This window comes from Castor canadensis, chromosome 5 (assembly GCF_047511655.1).
Source record: "Castor canadensis chromosome 5, mCasCan1.hap1v2, whole genome shotgun sequence".
Classification (NCBI taxonomy): Eukaryota; Metazoa; Chordata; class Mammalia; order Rodentia; family Castoridae; genus Castor; species Castor canadensis.
In genome coordinates, this window is record NC_133390.1 from 147055418 (window position 1) to 147071008 (window position 15591).

At 42.7% G+C, this 15591-nt stretch overlaps 1 protein-coding gene across 1 annotated transcript in view; it reads left to right on the forward strand.

Annotated features, from left to right (window-relative positions):
* The first annotated feature begins 279 nt into the window (after positions 1-279).
* The window catches only part of Pak5 (p21 (RAC1) activated kinase 5), a 342537-nt gene continuing 327225 nt past the window's right edge, over positions 280-15591 (forward strand). Inside the window, exon 1 of the mRNA XM_074074350.1 lies at positions 280-382. The gene's annotated coding sequence lies outside the window, so the exon portion shown is untranslated. The remainder of the gene's footprint in view (positions 383-15591) is intronic.

The following is a 15591-nucleotide window of genomic DNA, read 5'->3' on the forward strand; positions in this document are numbered from 1 at the left end:
GCTGCTTCTCCTAGTATCAACTTCCATATAAAAATGCAATTGCAAATCTTTGTCATATAGTCAGCTTTTGGGAGGTATTGACTACCCATGGGCATACAGATGAGACAGTGGGTGAAGGTGTTGGTGACATGCATGCAAACATGGAAGCACATGGAACTTGAGACTGTGAATTGTTTACAATTGCTGTACTATAGGGCATTATGGTTGGAAGTGATGGCAATGGGTATTATATGATAATCTAATGAAGCTGCTTTTATTTTGAAGGCAGTAGACATTCACTGAAGCATCTTTACAGAAGGAGAAGGGAATATATTATGGCCCAGTTATGAAGTACAAGCAACTAAACGACGCTCCACAAGTAGATGGAATAACCCATGACAAGGTAGGTAATCCTTTAGAATCTGACCAAAACTACAAAGTTCTCCATTGAAAAAGGCACATAAACATATACATACAATATTGCAACATAATCTCCAGGAGTTCACAGGCCCTTGTGAATCAATAGTCATTAGCATCCTTAAAGTGTATACAAGGGTGGCTTTGAACTCCAGTTGTCAAGTAAGAAGTCAAGGAGGCTAAGGAATTGAAGCCTTGGGAAAAATAACCTCCAAGGTACAGAAAGGAATAAAAAAGGTGGAATAAAAAGCTATCATAAGGGCAGGAAAATACTCAAAGAAGAATTTTATACAGAAAATCAAACCATGCTCTTGGTTGAGCTACTTTGATTAGAAGGAGATTTTGGAGGGAAAGCAAGGTCAGATGGCAGAGACTATTGCTCTCCTGGTTCTTGCATTTTTTTTTCATTGCTCACTGAAAGAAGAAATAATGGTAATTTGCCAGCCAAGAAGTATTTCAAAGCATTGGACACATAAATGTATGCATTCTCTTCCGTAATGTTAGTGGTTGTTATTTAGCTTATAAAAATAAGGAAATTTCAGATACACTTTTGAACTTCTAGATTTTCTTGAGGAAAAAAATCAAATGAGGCTAGGATTTCCAGCCAATTTCCATTCTCTAGTGAAAGTCTATTGCCCCCCTAGGATGTTATATGAGATTTCTAGTTGGCTATACCCTCTCAAATTTATTTTTATTACCTGCCTTGCCACTATACATTTTAATATTTTGAATCTTTGTATTCTTATAGTAATATTTCTATACCCATAGCCATCTCCAACATTCATTCATTCAGTTACTCTTCAGCATTTATGGGATATCTGCTGTAGGCAAGGAACTATGCCAGATGCTAGAAGCTGACAAATATGAATGTTCTTGACCTATGCTATTTATAGAACAGCCAATAGAAGCAGAAAAAAGTAGAGTAACCATGGCTGTCATCTGTACAACAAATGAGGTTGGGCTCAGGGTGCTATCTTTGAATTATTATGCTTTAATCACAAAATTCAAAGGTCTATTCTCTACAGATAAGCCTTACACAATCACAGGTTGAGTCAGTTGTTGAAAGTATAATATAATCATCTGTGCTTTCAAGGATGGAACAAAAAAGACCTTGGAAGGAAGTTCTTCATCTAATGGAGAAGAGAATTATTTGAGAATGCTACAAAAAAAGGCAGTAAAAAAGTTTTCCTCTGTGAAAAAGAGAAAGGACAAATGTCTTGACTGCTTTTGGTTCATCACTGGCAGGCTGGTGCCCTGAATCCAGCTTCTATTAACTGGTTGTTGATGATGCACAGCTGGCCTGGTCTGCCTAGCTTTGCCCTCAGCCAAAGGAAGCTGCCTTCCACAATTGGTTACAACTTTCCATGTAGGTGGTGGTGGGGACATACTGCAGATAGTGATGCCTGAAAGGCATAGGGGTACAACAGGCCAGGTATGACTGATGCTCCAGAGCCCATTGGGGATCAGGCTAAGGTCAGATTCCAGATGATGTGCTTCCTCTGATTTTAATCTAGTTCCCTCACTCTTTTTCTTCCGAGAACTCTCAGTTCATCTTCTCATCCTGTATTTCTGCTTCAGGCTCTGCTTCTAGGCAATTCTGACCAAAACAACATACAGTGATCAAAAAAGTATTTATTTCTGATCACAGAACATCAGTATCTTTGAATGTGATCAGATTTTTGTGACCATAAAACACAGTGCAAGATCTTGCACAGTCATCACTTGAGATCTCAAGAGGCTTTTTGGTTCCAGGACCCCCAGGGACTGTTCAAGTCCTTTATGTAAAATAATGTAGTGTTTGCATATAACCTGCATACTTCCTCTGAATGTCTCAAATCATCTCTAGATTATTTACAACACCTAATACAATGTAAATAATTTGTAAATAGTTGTTATATGATATTGTTTAGAGAATAATGAAAAGAAATAAAAAGGCTGTCTATGTTCAGTACAGACATAATTTTTAAAAATATTTTCAGTCTACAAGTATTTGAATCAAGAAATCATAGAACTCATGGACTCTAATGAACCTACTGGTAATAATGGCACTGAATAATTTATGCAACACAAAGAAATTCAAAATTAAATTTGCAGTTTTCTTTAGAGGTAATACTGTCCTAGAAATTGGTACCTTTTCACATCAGAGATGAGAAATCATTGACTTTAATTCCAATGATAATACCAGTTGCCTTAGGGTTCTGAGTGGCTTCCTGTGAATGATAATGACAGGAAAATTGCTTCTTTTGGTTTGTGCTAGGTAGATAGATTTCAGTCTTAGGGCAAAGCCAAGGGCTATCAACTCTGGACTTCTTATTTTCAGAAAACATTTGACCTACAGGTCACTCAGATTCTCATTAATTTAGTAGATGGGAAAAATGAAATAAAAGTGGAAAACAGTGTCTAGATTGTGTTTTTAAACATTAAGGGAAAATTTCCTATTCTGCTGCAGAAACTTTAGCAGCTGTCTCATTATCTCTCCTTTTATTGCTTTAAAATCTCTTCCTACTTCTCTTTCCAACTCCACTTACTTTTCAGGGCACATGATACTGGGAGCAAGTTTGCATTTTAAAAGGTTTTAGAAGAATTGAGCTTGAAGAGTTAGGAATTTCAAACTTTTGGCAAAATAAATATCAGGATTATGTGTTCTGTTCCCTCTCATTTAGACATACTTGCACATCTGTGGTATGGATCTAAGCTGTCCCACTCACTCAATTGTTCACTTACTCATATTCTCTGTGGCAGGAAAGCAGGGAGGGGGAAGGGAGAAAATGAGAAATAATGAGTGCTACAGTGAGACAAAGTAAAACCAGATTTGGGGAATGTTACCTGGGGTGAGACCAGAAAAGGGTCACCTCACCCCAGAGGTTAAAGTGGCCAATGAAATAACATGTGACTATGTATGAGACAAGCTATTCCCCCCACCTATTTCTGTAACCTGCTCTAAATGGTATATAAGGAAGGCCCCCTTTGTTCTTAGGACTCAGCCTTTGGATGTGAATCTGCTGAATTCCTGCTGGCCTGCTTAATAAACTTGCTTCCCAAAAGTTCTGGCGCCCATTCTCTCTGTCTGAGCTAGCCTGCAACATTCTGGGGGGCTCATGGCTGGGATTTGGAAAATGATGTTTTCATCTCCTTGCCACCAGCCCTCTGGGAGGGCTGCCCCTGCCAGGTGACACTGACCATGTTGATCTGAGGGGAGGGGGCCTCTCTCCCAGCAATCTGAGGAGGCGAGTTCCAGTTGTACAAAGGAACCTGGAGGGGCTCAGTAGTCAACTTGGGAATCCCAGTCATCAGGCTGTTAAGAACCTGGGTTCAAATTCAGGCCTGCCTCAGGAGGCAGAAGGGGAGTCTAATCAACTCCCAAAGACACCCAAGTAACCCCCCCATTTGGAGTGAAACCATGTGTTTCAGATTCAGGATGCGGGGTGAAAGTACCATGCTGTGTGAGAGTGTGTAAAAGTGCAAGCCTGAGACACAGCCCAGCTATGAAGTGAATGTAGAGTCCTGATCTGCAGGTCCATGACCAAGTCATATGATCTAGGGTGAGCCCTAACAGGGCCTCTGGTCTGGGGTTTATATGGAGTTACTGCAGTTAAGAGACACCTAAATCTCCACGAGGGGTGTGACCAGAGACAGACAAAGAGAGTGGTGTTATTTGTTTTCCCCTGTGTGCTGGAGAGGAGGACCCCTTACCTACTCTCCTCATCCCTCATCCCTTCAGTCTCTGTCTCTGTCTTGACATTTGGCAAACAGGAGGAATGGGAGGAAGTCAGAGTAAGAACATCTCCTTAGAGTGCATGTTAAAGAACTTTAAGAAGGGATTTAATTGAGATTACAGAGTCAAGTTGACTCCTGGCAAACTTAGGACCTTCTGTGAAATAGACTGGCTGCTTTTGGTATAGGATGGCCCTTGGCAGGGTCATTAGGTAAGGTCAAGGTCAATAGAGGTGATTGTAGGGGAACCTGGACCCCTATATCAATTTCCTTATATTGATTGTTGGCAGGATGCAGTCCTCAGTTGGCCTGCAGCTCCCTGCAAGACTGGCCCCTAGGTTCAACCAGGAACATTTGAGCAGTCCCACTATGGGCCTAGCCTCTCCCCCAGGACCCACCACCCTGCAGATGCCCCAAGAGCAGTCCAGGGCCAAATATATTATGACCAGCATGATCAGATATGAGGAGAAAGGTAAACAATTGTCTGCCAGCCCTTCACCACCATAGACCTCTACATTGGAAGCACCACACCCCATCCTTCACAGAAAAGCCTCAGGCCCTGATTTATCTAATGCAGTCCATCATCCAAACTCATAAGCCCACCTGGATAGACTTCTGACAAGTTCTTCTGACTGTATTTAATACTGAGGAACAATGCTGTGTAGCCTCAGTGGCTCTAAAGTGACTGGAAGATTATGCCCCTGTGGGCACTCTAAATGCCCACACCTATGCCCAAGGCCAGTTTCCCAAGGAGGACCCCCACTGGGCCCTAATGGTGACCGAGATTACCAGTGGCTGGAGTGGTATCAGGAGGCATTATTAGGAGGCATGGAGGAAGGAGGGGAAAAGGCACGAACATGAGTAGACAGCAGAAGTCCTCCAAGGCCAGATGAGAGCCCCAGCCAGTTTTATGAGTGTCTGTGTGAGGCCTTCTGCCTGTACACCCCTTTCAATGCAGAGGTGGCTGAAAACCAGAGGAAAATTAATGCAGCCTTTGTCAGTCAAGCCCAGGGGGACATAAGGCAAAAACTGCAAAAGCTTGAGGGGTTTGCTGGTATGAACGCCAGCCAGCTTCTGGAGGTGGCCATAAAAGTCTTTGTTGATAGAGATCAGGAGGCCAAATGGAAGGCTGATAAAAAGATGAAGAGGAAGATGGACCTCCATGCTGCAGCTCTAGCCAAACAGTCGGGCAGGCCCCTGTGTGCAGGCCATGGCAGAGGAAGAAGCAATCCCTGTGGATGGCAGTCAGTGCCTCTGGAATGTCCTCACTCTAGAGAGGAACTAAGGCAGGGCCAGTGTGCCTACTGTCATCAAGAAAGACACTGGAGAAATGAAGGTCCCCAATGGCCCAGAGACCCCCAGAAAGCTCCCCCAGACCAGAGGCAGAAGCCAAGTTCTTGAAAGAAAGTATTGGCCTTCTCAGGGGAGAAGTGTCCCCTGGGAGGAAGACATTGTTGTACTGGCCACTTTTGAGGATTGTGAGGAGGACTAGGATGAACTGGGCTCCATTCTACTGTGCCCCCAGGAGCCTAGAGTCTGAATGAAAAGAGGGGGCCACCCTGTCGAACCTAATGATGGATACTGGTGCAACATATTCCGTTATAACCTAACCCATGGGCTCTCTCTCACAGAGACATGCAGCCATTGTCAGGGCCATGGGAGATCAGATTTTCCTCCTTTTCCTCTTATCTAGAAAATGCAATCTTGGAAAGCATGAAGTAAATCGTGAATTCCTTTACCTTCCTGATTGCCCTGTGGCCTTGATGGGCAGAGACTTATGCAAACTAAGGGCACAGATAACTTTTGACTCTGATGGCATGTCAGCCTTAAAGCTGAGAGGATCTGAAGTCAAGATTCTAACTCTCACAGTTGCACAGGAGGAGGAATGGTGACTCTATGCCTCTAAGAAAGGAATTCCTGAAAATCCTGAACTTCCTTTTAAGATTCCAGGAATATGGGCTGAGGACAAACCCCTCATCCCAGACTGGCTCAGAACATACCTCCAGTGGGAGCAGAATTAAACCTAGAGTCATCCTTGTTAACCAGAGGCAATACTACATTCCTCACAAAGCCCAAATTAGGATTCAAAAGCATCTTGACAGACTCCTGAAGTATGGGATCCTTCAGTCTTGTCAGTCTCCTTGGAACACCCCCCTACTGCCTGTCAAAAAACCAGGAACTGAAGACTTTAGGCCAGTTCAGGACCTCCATGCAGTCAACTCAGCAACTGTTACCTTACATCCTATGGGGCCAAACCTGTACATGCTTTGGGGCCTTATTCTATCTGAGGCAAAGTTCTTTAACTGCCTGGATCTTAAGGATGCATTTTTCTGCATCTGCTGACCCCACAGAGCCAACCCATCTTTGCCTCCCAATAGGAAAGTCCTAGTATTGGAGAGAAGGGACAATTGACATGGACTTAGTCACCATGAGGCTTCAAAAACTCTCCCACTATCTTTGGGACTGCCTTGGCGTCCAACTTAAAGGCTTTCTCAGCCAACCAGCATGGCTGCACACTCCCCCAGTACATTCTGTTGTCTGGACCAACTCAGGAGGATTGTATGGAAGGAACTCAACTCCTTCTCTCCCTTTTGTGGAAAGCAGGATATAAGGTTTCTGGAAAGAAAGCTCAGATTTGCTAGGATACTATCAAATACCTCGGGTTTTACCTGTCATAAGGACAATGTAAACTGGGCCCTGAGATGAAACAGGCCATATGTTTCATTCCATCCCCCAAGACCCATCAGCAGATTACAGAATTTCTAGAAGATGCAGGTTTCTGCCAGATCTGGATCCCCAATTACTCTCTTAGCAAAACCCATTTATGAAGCCACAAAGCAGGGAGAGTGGGAACCCATAGTATGGGGAGAGGAGCAAAAAAAAAAAGACCTTAAAAGAAATTAAGAGAGCACTTCAAATGCCCCTGCTCTAGTCTTACCAGATGTGATGAATTCCTTCTTCCTATATGTACATGAAAGATTGGGGACAGTTGTAGGAGTCTTGACCCAACTGCTAGGTTCCTGGCAACACCTGGTTGTCTACTTATCAAAGCAACTTAATACAGTTTCCTGAGGCTGGCCACCCTTCCTGCACACCCTGGTGGCCACTGCCATCTTGGTGGTTTAAGCAGACAAACTTACTTTGGGACAAGAACTCACAGTCCAAGTTCCCCACTTTGTTTTGACTCTCATGGACTATAAAGGAAATTATTGGTTGACAAACTCCCAAATGGTCAAATATCAAAGCACATTATGTGAAAACCCATGTATCCAGCTAGAGGTTGTTAAGACTCTAAACCCAGCCACCCTTTTGCTGGTTGATTCAGGCCCCCTGGAGCATGACTGTTTAGAGGTTACAGATGAGGCGTTCTCCAGCCTGTCAGATGTGACAGACCAGCCAGTCATCTGGACAATGAGTATTTCAAAAACGGCAGTAGCTTTGTTCAGGACAGCACATGTTTTGCTGGATATACAGTAGTGACTCTGGATGCTGTCACTGAAGCAAATCCACTGCCAGTCAGGCCCTCTGCACAAAAGGCTGAGCTTATTGCTGTCACATGGGTGCCCCAGCTTGCTGCAGGAGTGTGAGTAAACATCTATATGGACTCTAAATATGCCTTCACTACCATTCATGTCCATGGAGCCCTATATAAGAAAAGGGGACTCATTAACTCAGGGGGGAAAAGTGTTAAATATGGACAAGAAATTCTGGAATTGCTAGAAGCTCTATGGGCCCCTAAACGAGTAGTGGTCATACACTGCTGAGGGCACCAGAAGGGGGAAATGACAGCTGTTTGGGGAAACTGAAAGACTGATGGAGAAGCCAAGTGAGCAGCCCTCACAGGAGGACAAACCTCAGCCTCACTGACAGCTGCCCTGTTCCCATGCCCTTTATCTGAATGGTACCCACAGTATACATCACAAGAACAGGCTTGGTTTGAGACTGAAGGAGAAAATTTCCTACAGGATGGATGGTGGAAGTTTGCTGATGGCCACATTGCCATACCTGAGTCACTGGCTCCCACACTATCAAGCAGTTCCATGAAGCAACTTACTCAGGGTGGATAGCACTCAAGACCACCTTGGTCCAGCAGTTTTATGTCCCCAAGTTCTCCAACATAAGTAAGACAGTATGTGAAAAGTGCAGTTTGTGTGGCAAAAACAATCCCTGACAAGGGCCAAGAGTGCCACCCCAGCAGCAAAGTGTTGGAGGAACTCCTTTTGAAAACCTGATTGTGGACTTTACTGAGATGCCATGGGCCAGAGTTTGTAAATATTTGCTGGTGTTTGTCTGCACCTTCTCAGGATGGGTAGAAGCCTTCCCCACTCTGAGAAAGCCCGGGAAGTGGCCAGGTGCCTATTAAAGGAAATCATCCCTCGGTTCAGAATACCTGTGTCTATTGAATCAGATAATGGGCCAGTCTTTGTGGCTGAGTGGTACAGTTGGTGGCTAAGGGCTTAGGAATAACCTGGAAGCTGCACATGGCTTACCATCCCAGAGTTCAGAGAAAGTAGAACATATTAACAGGACTCTAAAATTGCAATTGGGAAAACTATACTAGGAGACCTACCTGTAATGGGATCAGTTACTGCCCATAGCCTCACTCAGGATTAGATCTAGCCCCACCAAACAGATGTGTCTCTCCCCTTTTGAAATTCTTTTTGGGCATCCACCCCCATTAGTCAAGGGCCTGTAAGGGGACCTTAAGAAAATAGGTGACCTCACCCTGAGACGGCAGATGCAAACCCTCAGGTTGACTCTCTCAAAAATCAATGACTGGGTAGGAGAGAGATTCCTCATTAGCCTGACAACTCCCACACACCCTTGTAAACCAGGGGATGCTGTTTTGGTAAAGGAATGGAATGTTCAACTGCTAAAGCCCCACTAGAAGGGCCCTTTTGTTTTTGTTTTGTCCATCTCCCACTGTAGTTAAAGTAGCAGAGATCATTCCCTGGATCCTCCATAGCTGAGTGAAGCCAGCTTCCCTTGAGTGGAAGTGCATCCCTGACCCAGCCTCACCTTGCAAGATCACCCTTTGGAACACCCATGCCTTCCCCAGCAGGACCCTGCTTCCCAGGAGACAAGAAGAGACCACAAATGATGAGATGGCAGCCCTGCTCTAGTCACTGTGGAAGCTATCTAGTCTATGCACAGCGGAAGCTTGAGGAGTCGCCCATCTCCATGTTTTCTTCCTGCTAATCTTGATCAGCTCTTTACCTGGGGATCCCCAGGCTTTGGACTGTGATTTATGCATCTGTACTACCTGAGAGTGTGTTACCAAAACTCTGGTTTTTTCATACTTACTATTCTTGTGCAGACACAGTTGTTGGGACATGCACCCACAGCCATACTACCTACTCCGTGTGCTCTCATTATGGTCAGTATATCTGTTTTAACCCCATCTATCACCCTCAGGAGCAATAGCTAGAGGTCTGAAGCTTCACCAGCACTGGGGAGCTCATTAGCAAGACATAGGTTTATAACCCCAAAAGGCCAGTATTTGTATACTTTGATGTGTGCACTGTAATAACTAAAAACTCTGCCTATCAACCTCAGGGTATTGAAACACCTGCAGAGGACTGGCCTGGGAGAGAACTTATATGTCAAATGATAAGTATATATGCCAGGGAGACAACTCTTTGTCATGTACTGGCACAAACTGGAACTACTTCCCATACTAGAGTTGTGCTTTGTGGGCACAGGGACTTAAGATGGGTATAATGATAGATAGAAAGGGGCTTAATCCCAGGACTCTACTACAAATTAGTAACTATTACCCATGAGAGTTCTTCATACCAGGTCTTTCACTCCTATGAGGAAATGCAAAGCAAGTTTCCCATTTCAGTTAAAAACAAAAACCTGCTCCTGTCACTAGCCGAGTCCATAACACAAACTCTGAATGTAACTTTGTGTTATGTTTGTGGGGGAACAATTATGGGAGACCATTGGCCAAAGAACTAAACCCACAAGAGCCCTTTAATGAAACCACTCTCTCTAGCCTCAGGGAGAGCATTTGGCTCCTAAAAACCTCTATTGTTGGGAATTACTGTATCTCCAGTACAAAAAGCCAATTCTCCACTTTGGTAGGGGACTTGATCTACTTGGGACAAAAATTTTACAATGATGCTACTGGGGAGACTCAGTGGGGGGGGTCCCATCACACGGAGCCCCAACCTCACCTGCTGGCTAACTTCTTTAAGTTTGCAATAGCCTGGAGTAATCTGACCCTGGGCATAGAGTGGCAGGTATGTAAGGGGCTATATTGGATCAGTGAGGAACAAGCTTACACAATCCTTCCCAATGACCGATACAGATCCTGTGTACTGGGCACCATCTGGTCTTCTTTCTTCTTGCTCTTCCTCAGACAAGGTGAAAAATTAGGAGTCTCCATATATAAGGAAAGGATAAACAGGAAAAAATGCGGTGCCCTACAAATAAGGGACTGGAAGGACGACGAATGGCCTCCAGAGCAGATCATTCAATGTTATTGTCCCACTACATGTGCAGAAGATGGCTCCTGGGGCTGTTGCACCCAATCTGTATGCTCAACTGCATCATTTAGCTTCAGACCGTGGTTGAGATTATAACTAATGGAACAGCAAAAGCCCTCAACATGTTAGCCAAACAACAAACTAAAATATGCAACGCCATCTACCAAAACCATTTGGCTTTGGATTATTTGCTAACTTCAGAGTGTGGAGTGTGTGGAAAGTTCAATGTGAGTAACTGCTGTTTGCAGATTGATGATGAGGGAAAGGTAATTAAAGAGATCACTGACAAGATGAAAAAGCTTGCCCACGTCCCTGTGCAGACCTGGAAGGGGTGGAGTCCCAATGACCTGTTTGGGGGCTGGTTCTCAAACCTAGGCAGGTTCAAGACCTTAATAGGGGCAGTGGTCCTTGTCTTAGGAGCAAGCCTGATACTACCCTGCCTGATCCCCCTGGTACTGTGGTCCTTCAGAACCATTATTGAAGCCACTGTAGAAAGAAAGACAGCTGCTCAAGTAATGGCGCTATGGAAATATAAACCCCTAGATCAAGATGATGCTCTTTGACCCAGAAGAGGGTCCGAACATCAAAGGAGGGAATGTGGCAGGAAGGCAGGGAGGGGGAAGGGAGAAAATGATAATGAGAAATAATGAGTGCTACAGTGAGACACAGAAAAATTGGATTTGGGCAATGTCACCTGGTGAGACCAGAAAAGGGTCACCTTGCCCCAGAGGTTAAAGTGGCCAATGAAATAACGTGTGACCATGTATGGGACAAACTATACCTTCCGTTTCTGTAACCTGCTCTAAGTGGTATATAAGGAAAGCCCTCTTTGTTCTCAGGGCTCAGACTTTGGATGTAAATCCACTAAGTCGCTGCAGGCCTGCTTAATATACTTGCTTCCTGTGAGCTTTGGTGCCTCGTCTCTCTGTCTGAGCCAACCTGCAACACTCTTTTCCAAGTTGGTTTGAAAAGTACAATCTTATTTGAGAAAAAAGTAATTGGACTCCTGATGGAATGATGCTATAGCTGAGCAGAAGTAAAGAAACAAAAAGCAAATTTTATTGTCCAGTTGGGACTTTTGCACAATAGATGGTCAGACAAGTCCAAAGAAAGGTTGTTAAGTTGTTAAATACAATGTAGAACCTTTTTCAGAAATGTGTAGGTCAGGGCATGGGAGTGTAGCTCAATAGTAGAGTCCTTCCCTAGCATGGAAGAAGCCCTGGGGTCCTCAGGTACCACCAAAAAATAAGTATCAATCTTCAGACAATAAGATTTGAGACCTTTTTCCAAAATAAAGATGTATATTGACAGCTCCAGTCACAAAAGTTTCACAAGTTTCTCTCTTACCTGTCTCAGGTGACTACCCTATTCCTAGCAACACTATCACCCTTGTTTGAATTTCATTTTCTTCATAAAACATACTGTAGCAGAGAGGAAGATCAAAAGAAAACAGACCAGGCCTGAGTCCTGAGAAAGTAGCAGGGAGGTAAGGATGGCATAGCAGAGAGATAAAACCTGAGAAATCTGAACACAGGGAAAGTCACATAGCACTAGGGTAAAGTAGCCAACAAAATTAAATATAACCATGAATGGATTAGACTTTGTTTTTTGCTTCTGTAACCTGCTTTCAAGGGTATATAAGGTGAAACCCCTACATTCTTGGGGCTCAGCCACTGGACATGAGTCCGCTGAGTCTGTGCTGGCACAATAAAATGTTGCTTCCTGCTAATTGCCTCAGAGTCCCGTTATCTCAGCTAGCAAGCTCCTGCAACAATACTACTGCTGACCTACTATTTATGTCTTTATTGTTTGGCCCCTTTCATTTCTTGCTCCCCATTCTCCAATAATATAAATGCAATCAATAAGGGATAGTCTGTTTTGTTCATCCTATTGAACCCCAACCACTAGGCTGATCACTAACATGTAATAGGTAGGTGCTTAATAAATATTTTCCAAATGAATGCACAGATGATAATAGCAATCCAGATGTATGGATTACAAATGAGAAAAATGTGGAGTGCAGAAACAACAGTAAAATCTATAGCATTCAAGAAATCTTTACCACATTTTCCAATTGTTTAGGGGGGGATGCCAATGTATTCTTGCCCTCTATTTGCTAGAGTAGACCATGCAAGAAAATCCTGGAAAGAGTTATTTTAGTACAAAAATGGGGTTATGTTTGTGGTGAAACTAAGTAAATCTTACTGTACAGACATCATGTAAATAAGCATTGAGGATAGGAAGCAAGTTGCTTAACACTAAATATTGGCAATACCTCTCACCACCTGTGAGAAACATTTCAGTTAGGTAAGACCAGACTGAGAGTGTAAGAAAAATCCTGAACATCTGAAGAAATGTGTATTTCCTTCTTTCTCATCTAAGAGAAGTCTGAAGTTAGTGGTCCAGAACTAGAACAGCAGTTTCGAAGTCAAAGGGGACCCAGGTTCTTCCAGTTTTTTAGCTTGGCCATTCTGCTGTCTGGCCTTTATCCTTAAGGTCACCTTGTAGTCCAAGATGGCTGCTAGAATGTTAAGTCTAATCGAGTGATTACCGAAAACTTCAAATCAACAACCATAAAAACAAAAGTCAGAAAGGCTACAAGGGCTTTTCTGAAAAAATGCCTCTCTTTCTGAAGTCTCAGTTTCTTTTTTTGCATTATCAAGTTCTACAGCACACTTCTGTTTACTCTATACTCTAGTCTCCAGGCCACATCTAGTTTCAAGAGAGGCTGAGAGAGGTTTTTGCTTAAGGTAACTGCATTGCTTCCATATCCAGAATTATGATACTAATACAGGAAAAATAACAGAGAATGGTATTGGGTAGCAACCTGTCATCTCTGCCTATGACTTGGGTAAGTTATTTATTCTCTTTAAGCCTCAGTTTTCTCATCTGTAAAACAGGGATAGTAGAGTTGTTCAGAGTACTGCATGAAATGATGAATATAAAGTCTTTGTAAAGTGCCTGATAGAATAAATGTTTGATTTATATTGATTGATGTAATTGTAATTGTTATTATTGCTAGTCCTGATCTTCTATGAGTTTAATATTTTCTTAGAGAGACAAGTCAAGCACAGGGAATATGTATATGATAGTGAAAATTAGTATAGGATTATATCTCAAAATCAATAGGGCAAGCAGGCATTATAGATATGAGTAGGGCCCATGAGAGTAGGGAGGATTTAGCTGTACCCCACCTAGTAGGTGAGGTATAAGAGGAAGAGAAACTAGGTGTCCTGAAATTTCTTCAATGCACTTTAAAAAAAAAAAGACTTTTCATGCCTCTAATTCAGTCTGCTGTTGATAACTCATTAACATATTGCCATTTGGGGGCATCATTATATTTATATTTCAAGTCAGCCGGCAGCTACCTTATAGTGGACTGGAAAGAGCTGTTTGTCGTGGTGGTTCTTTCTCTGTTTTTTTAATGTACTCTTTAAGGAAGAAAAGAAACAGTAAAGCAGCTTCACCCAAACAAGGTATTTCTTTATAGAAGTCAGTCACAGAGTACTTCCTATAATTAAGAAGCCATCTCAACAGCTGTCAGATGCTGTTATGATCCAGTTAGAGATAGACAAGTGTTATTCAAAGTGTGGTCCATGGACCAGCATCACTGGCATCACCTAGTATTGGTACCTTGCTGGAATTATAGTTTCTCAGGCTCCACCCCAGACCTGCTGAGTCAGAATCTGTGTCTTATCAGGATCCCCTGGTGATCTGAATGATCTTAGTTTGAGAAATATTGTTATGCAGCACACGCCTTCTCTAATAATACACGAAGAGAAAGAAAGCACAAACCCATTAAAATTAGCAAAATAGTAAGCGCACATGACATTTCCAGTCATTCCAGGATAAGAAAGGACTTGATCTCAGGCACATCTGAACATTGAAGCAGCATGGTAACCTGAGAGAATTTCAATAAGGACAGCTTGTTTGTTCTTCTAATATCTCTTTCTTTTTCTGAGAACTGTTCCACTCCTGACAAATTTCAAAATCACTCCATCTACATTGTTCTCATATTGTAATAAAAATGTCTTTCATCTTATGCGTACCAGTCCTTAGTCCTGTGAATTAGCAAAAGGAGGCCTTTTCACTTCCAGGGAGGAGCTTGTCTTTTAGAGAAAATGCATTCTTTATGAATAGAAGAAATGCCAGTTCCTTGTCAATGACTTCTGTCTGCCTTATTAGTGTTGTCTTCAATCCAAGTTTCTCTGAAAAGAAACCACTTAAGCCACTGGTTTTATTTTGATATAACAACATCATTTATAAAACCACCTGAATTGGCACCTATAAACTGATACATCCCTACACACAGACATCCGGCAGGGCCCCACTGCCAACTCTTCAACTATGTAGTATTCACTTTTCTTCCAGGTAACTTGGGTGCATGTATTACACATAGCCTTCCTGTGGCATGTATGTAGCATGATCTTCCTCTGGGTACATGTATAACATGTGACTGTCTTACAAGTAAACCAAGATATATATTAGATGTTCTTTTTCCTTATAATTTCTTCTGGGACTCAAAGGATTGCTTTTAGCAATCTCATGTTGCATTTCTAACTCTCTGATTTAGTGTCCAAAACTCTGAGAATCAAAACACTTACTATTACATGGAGGTAACACTTATTATTACATGGAGGCAACATAACTTAGTTATCAAAGAATATCCTAAGGAAAAAGAGGTATTTTGTATGCTGAAAATAGAAAACATGGTTTAAAAATTATTGTTATAAAGTAAATTGAAAGCAAAAGCAAAGACTTTATCAGACACAAATATTTTCTCTATGATCCAACCAATGTGAGGATGGTCCAGATCATAGGGCCCCATGATATCACTTTGGATGGAATAAATGATCTTCTGAAAATCTGTGTATGAAGGTGAGTCCAGAGAAGGTGGTGGTGCTCTAAACTAGAAGAGAGAACAAGGTGTAGCAGGGAGCTGAGAAGCTTGGATAGATGGGTTTTCATAGCTACATACTGCTCATGCACA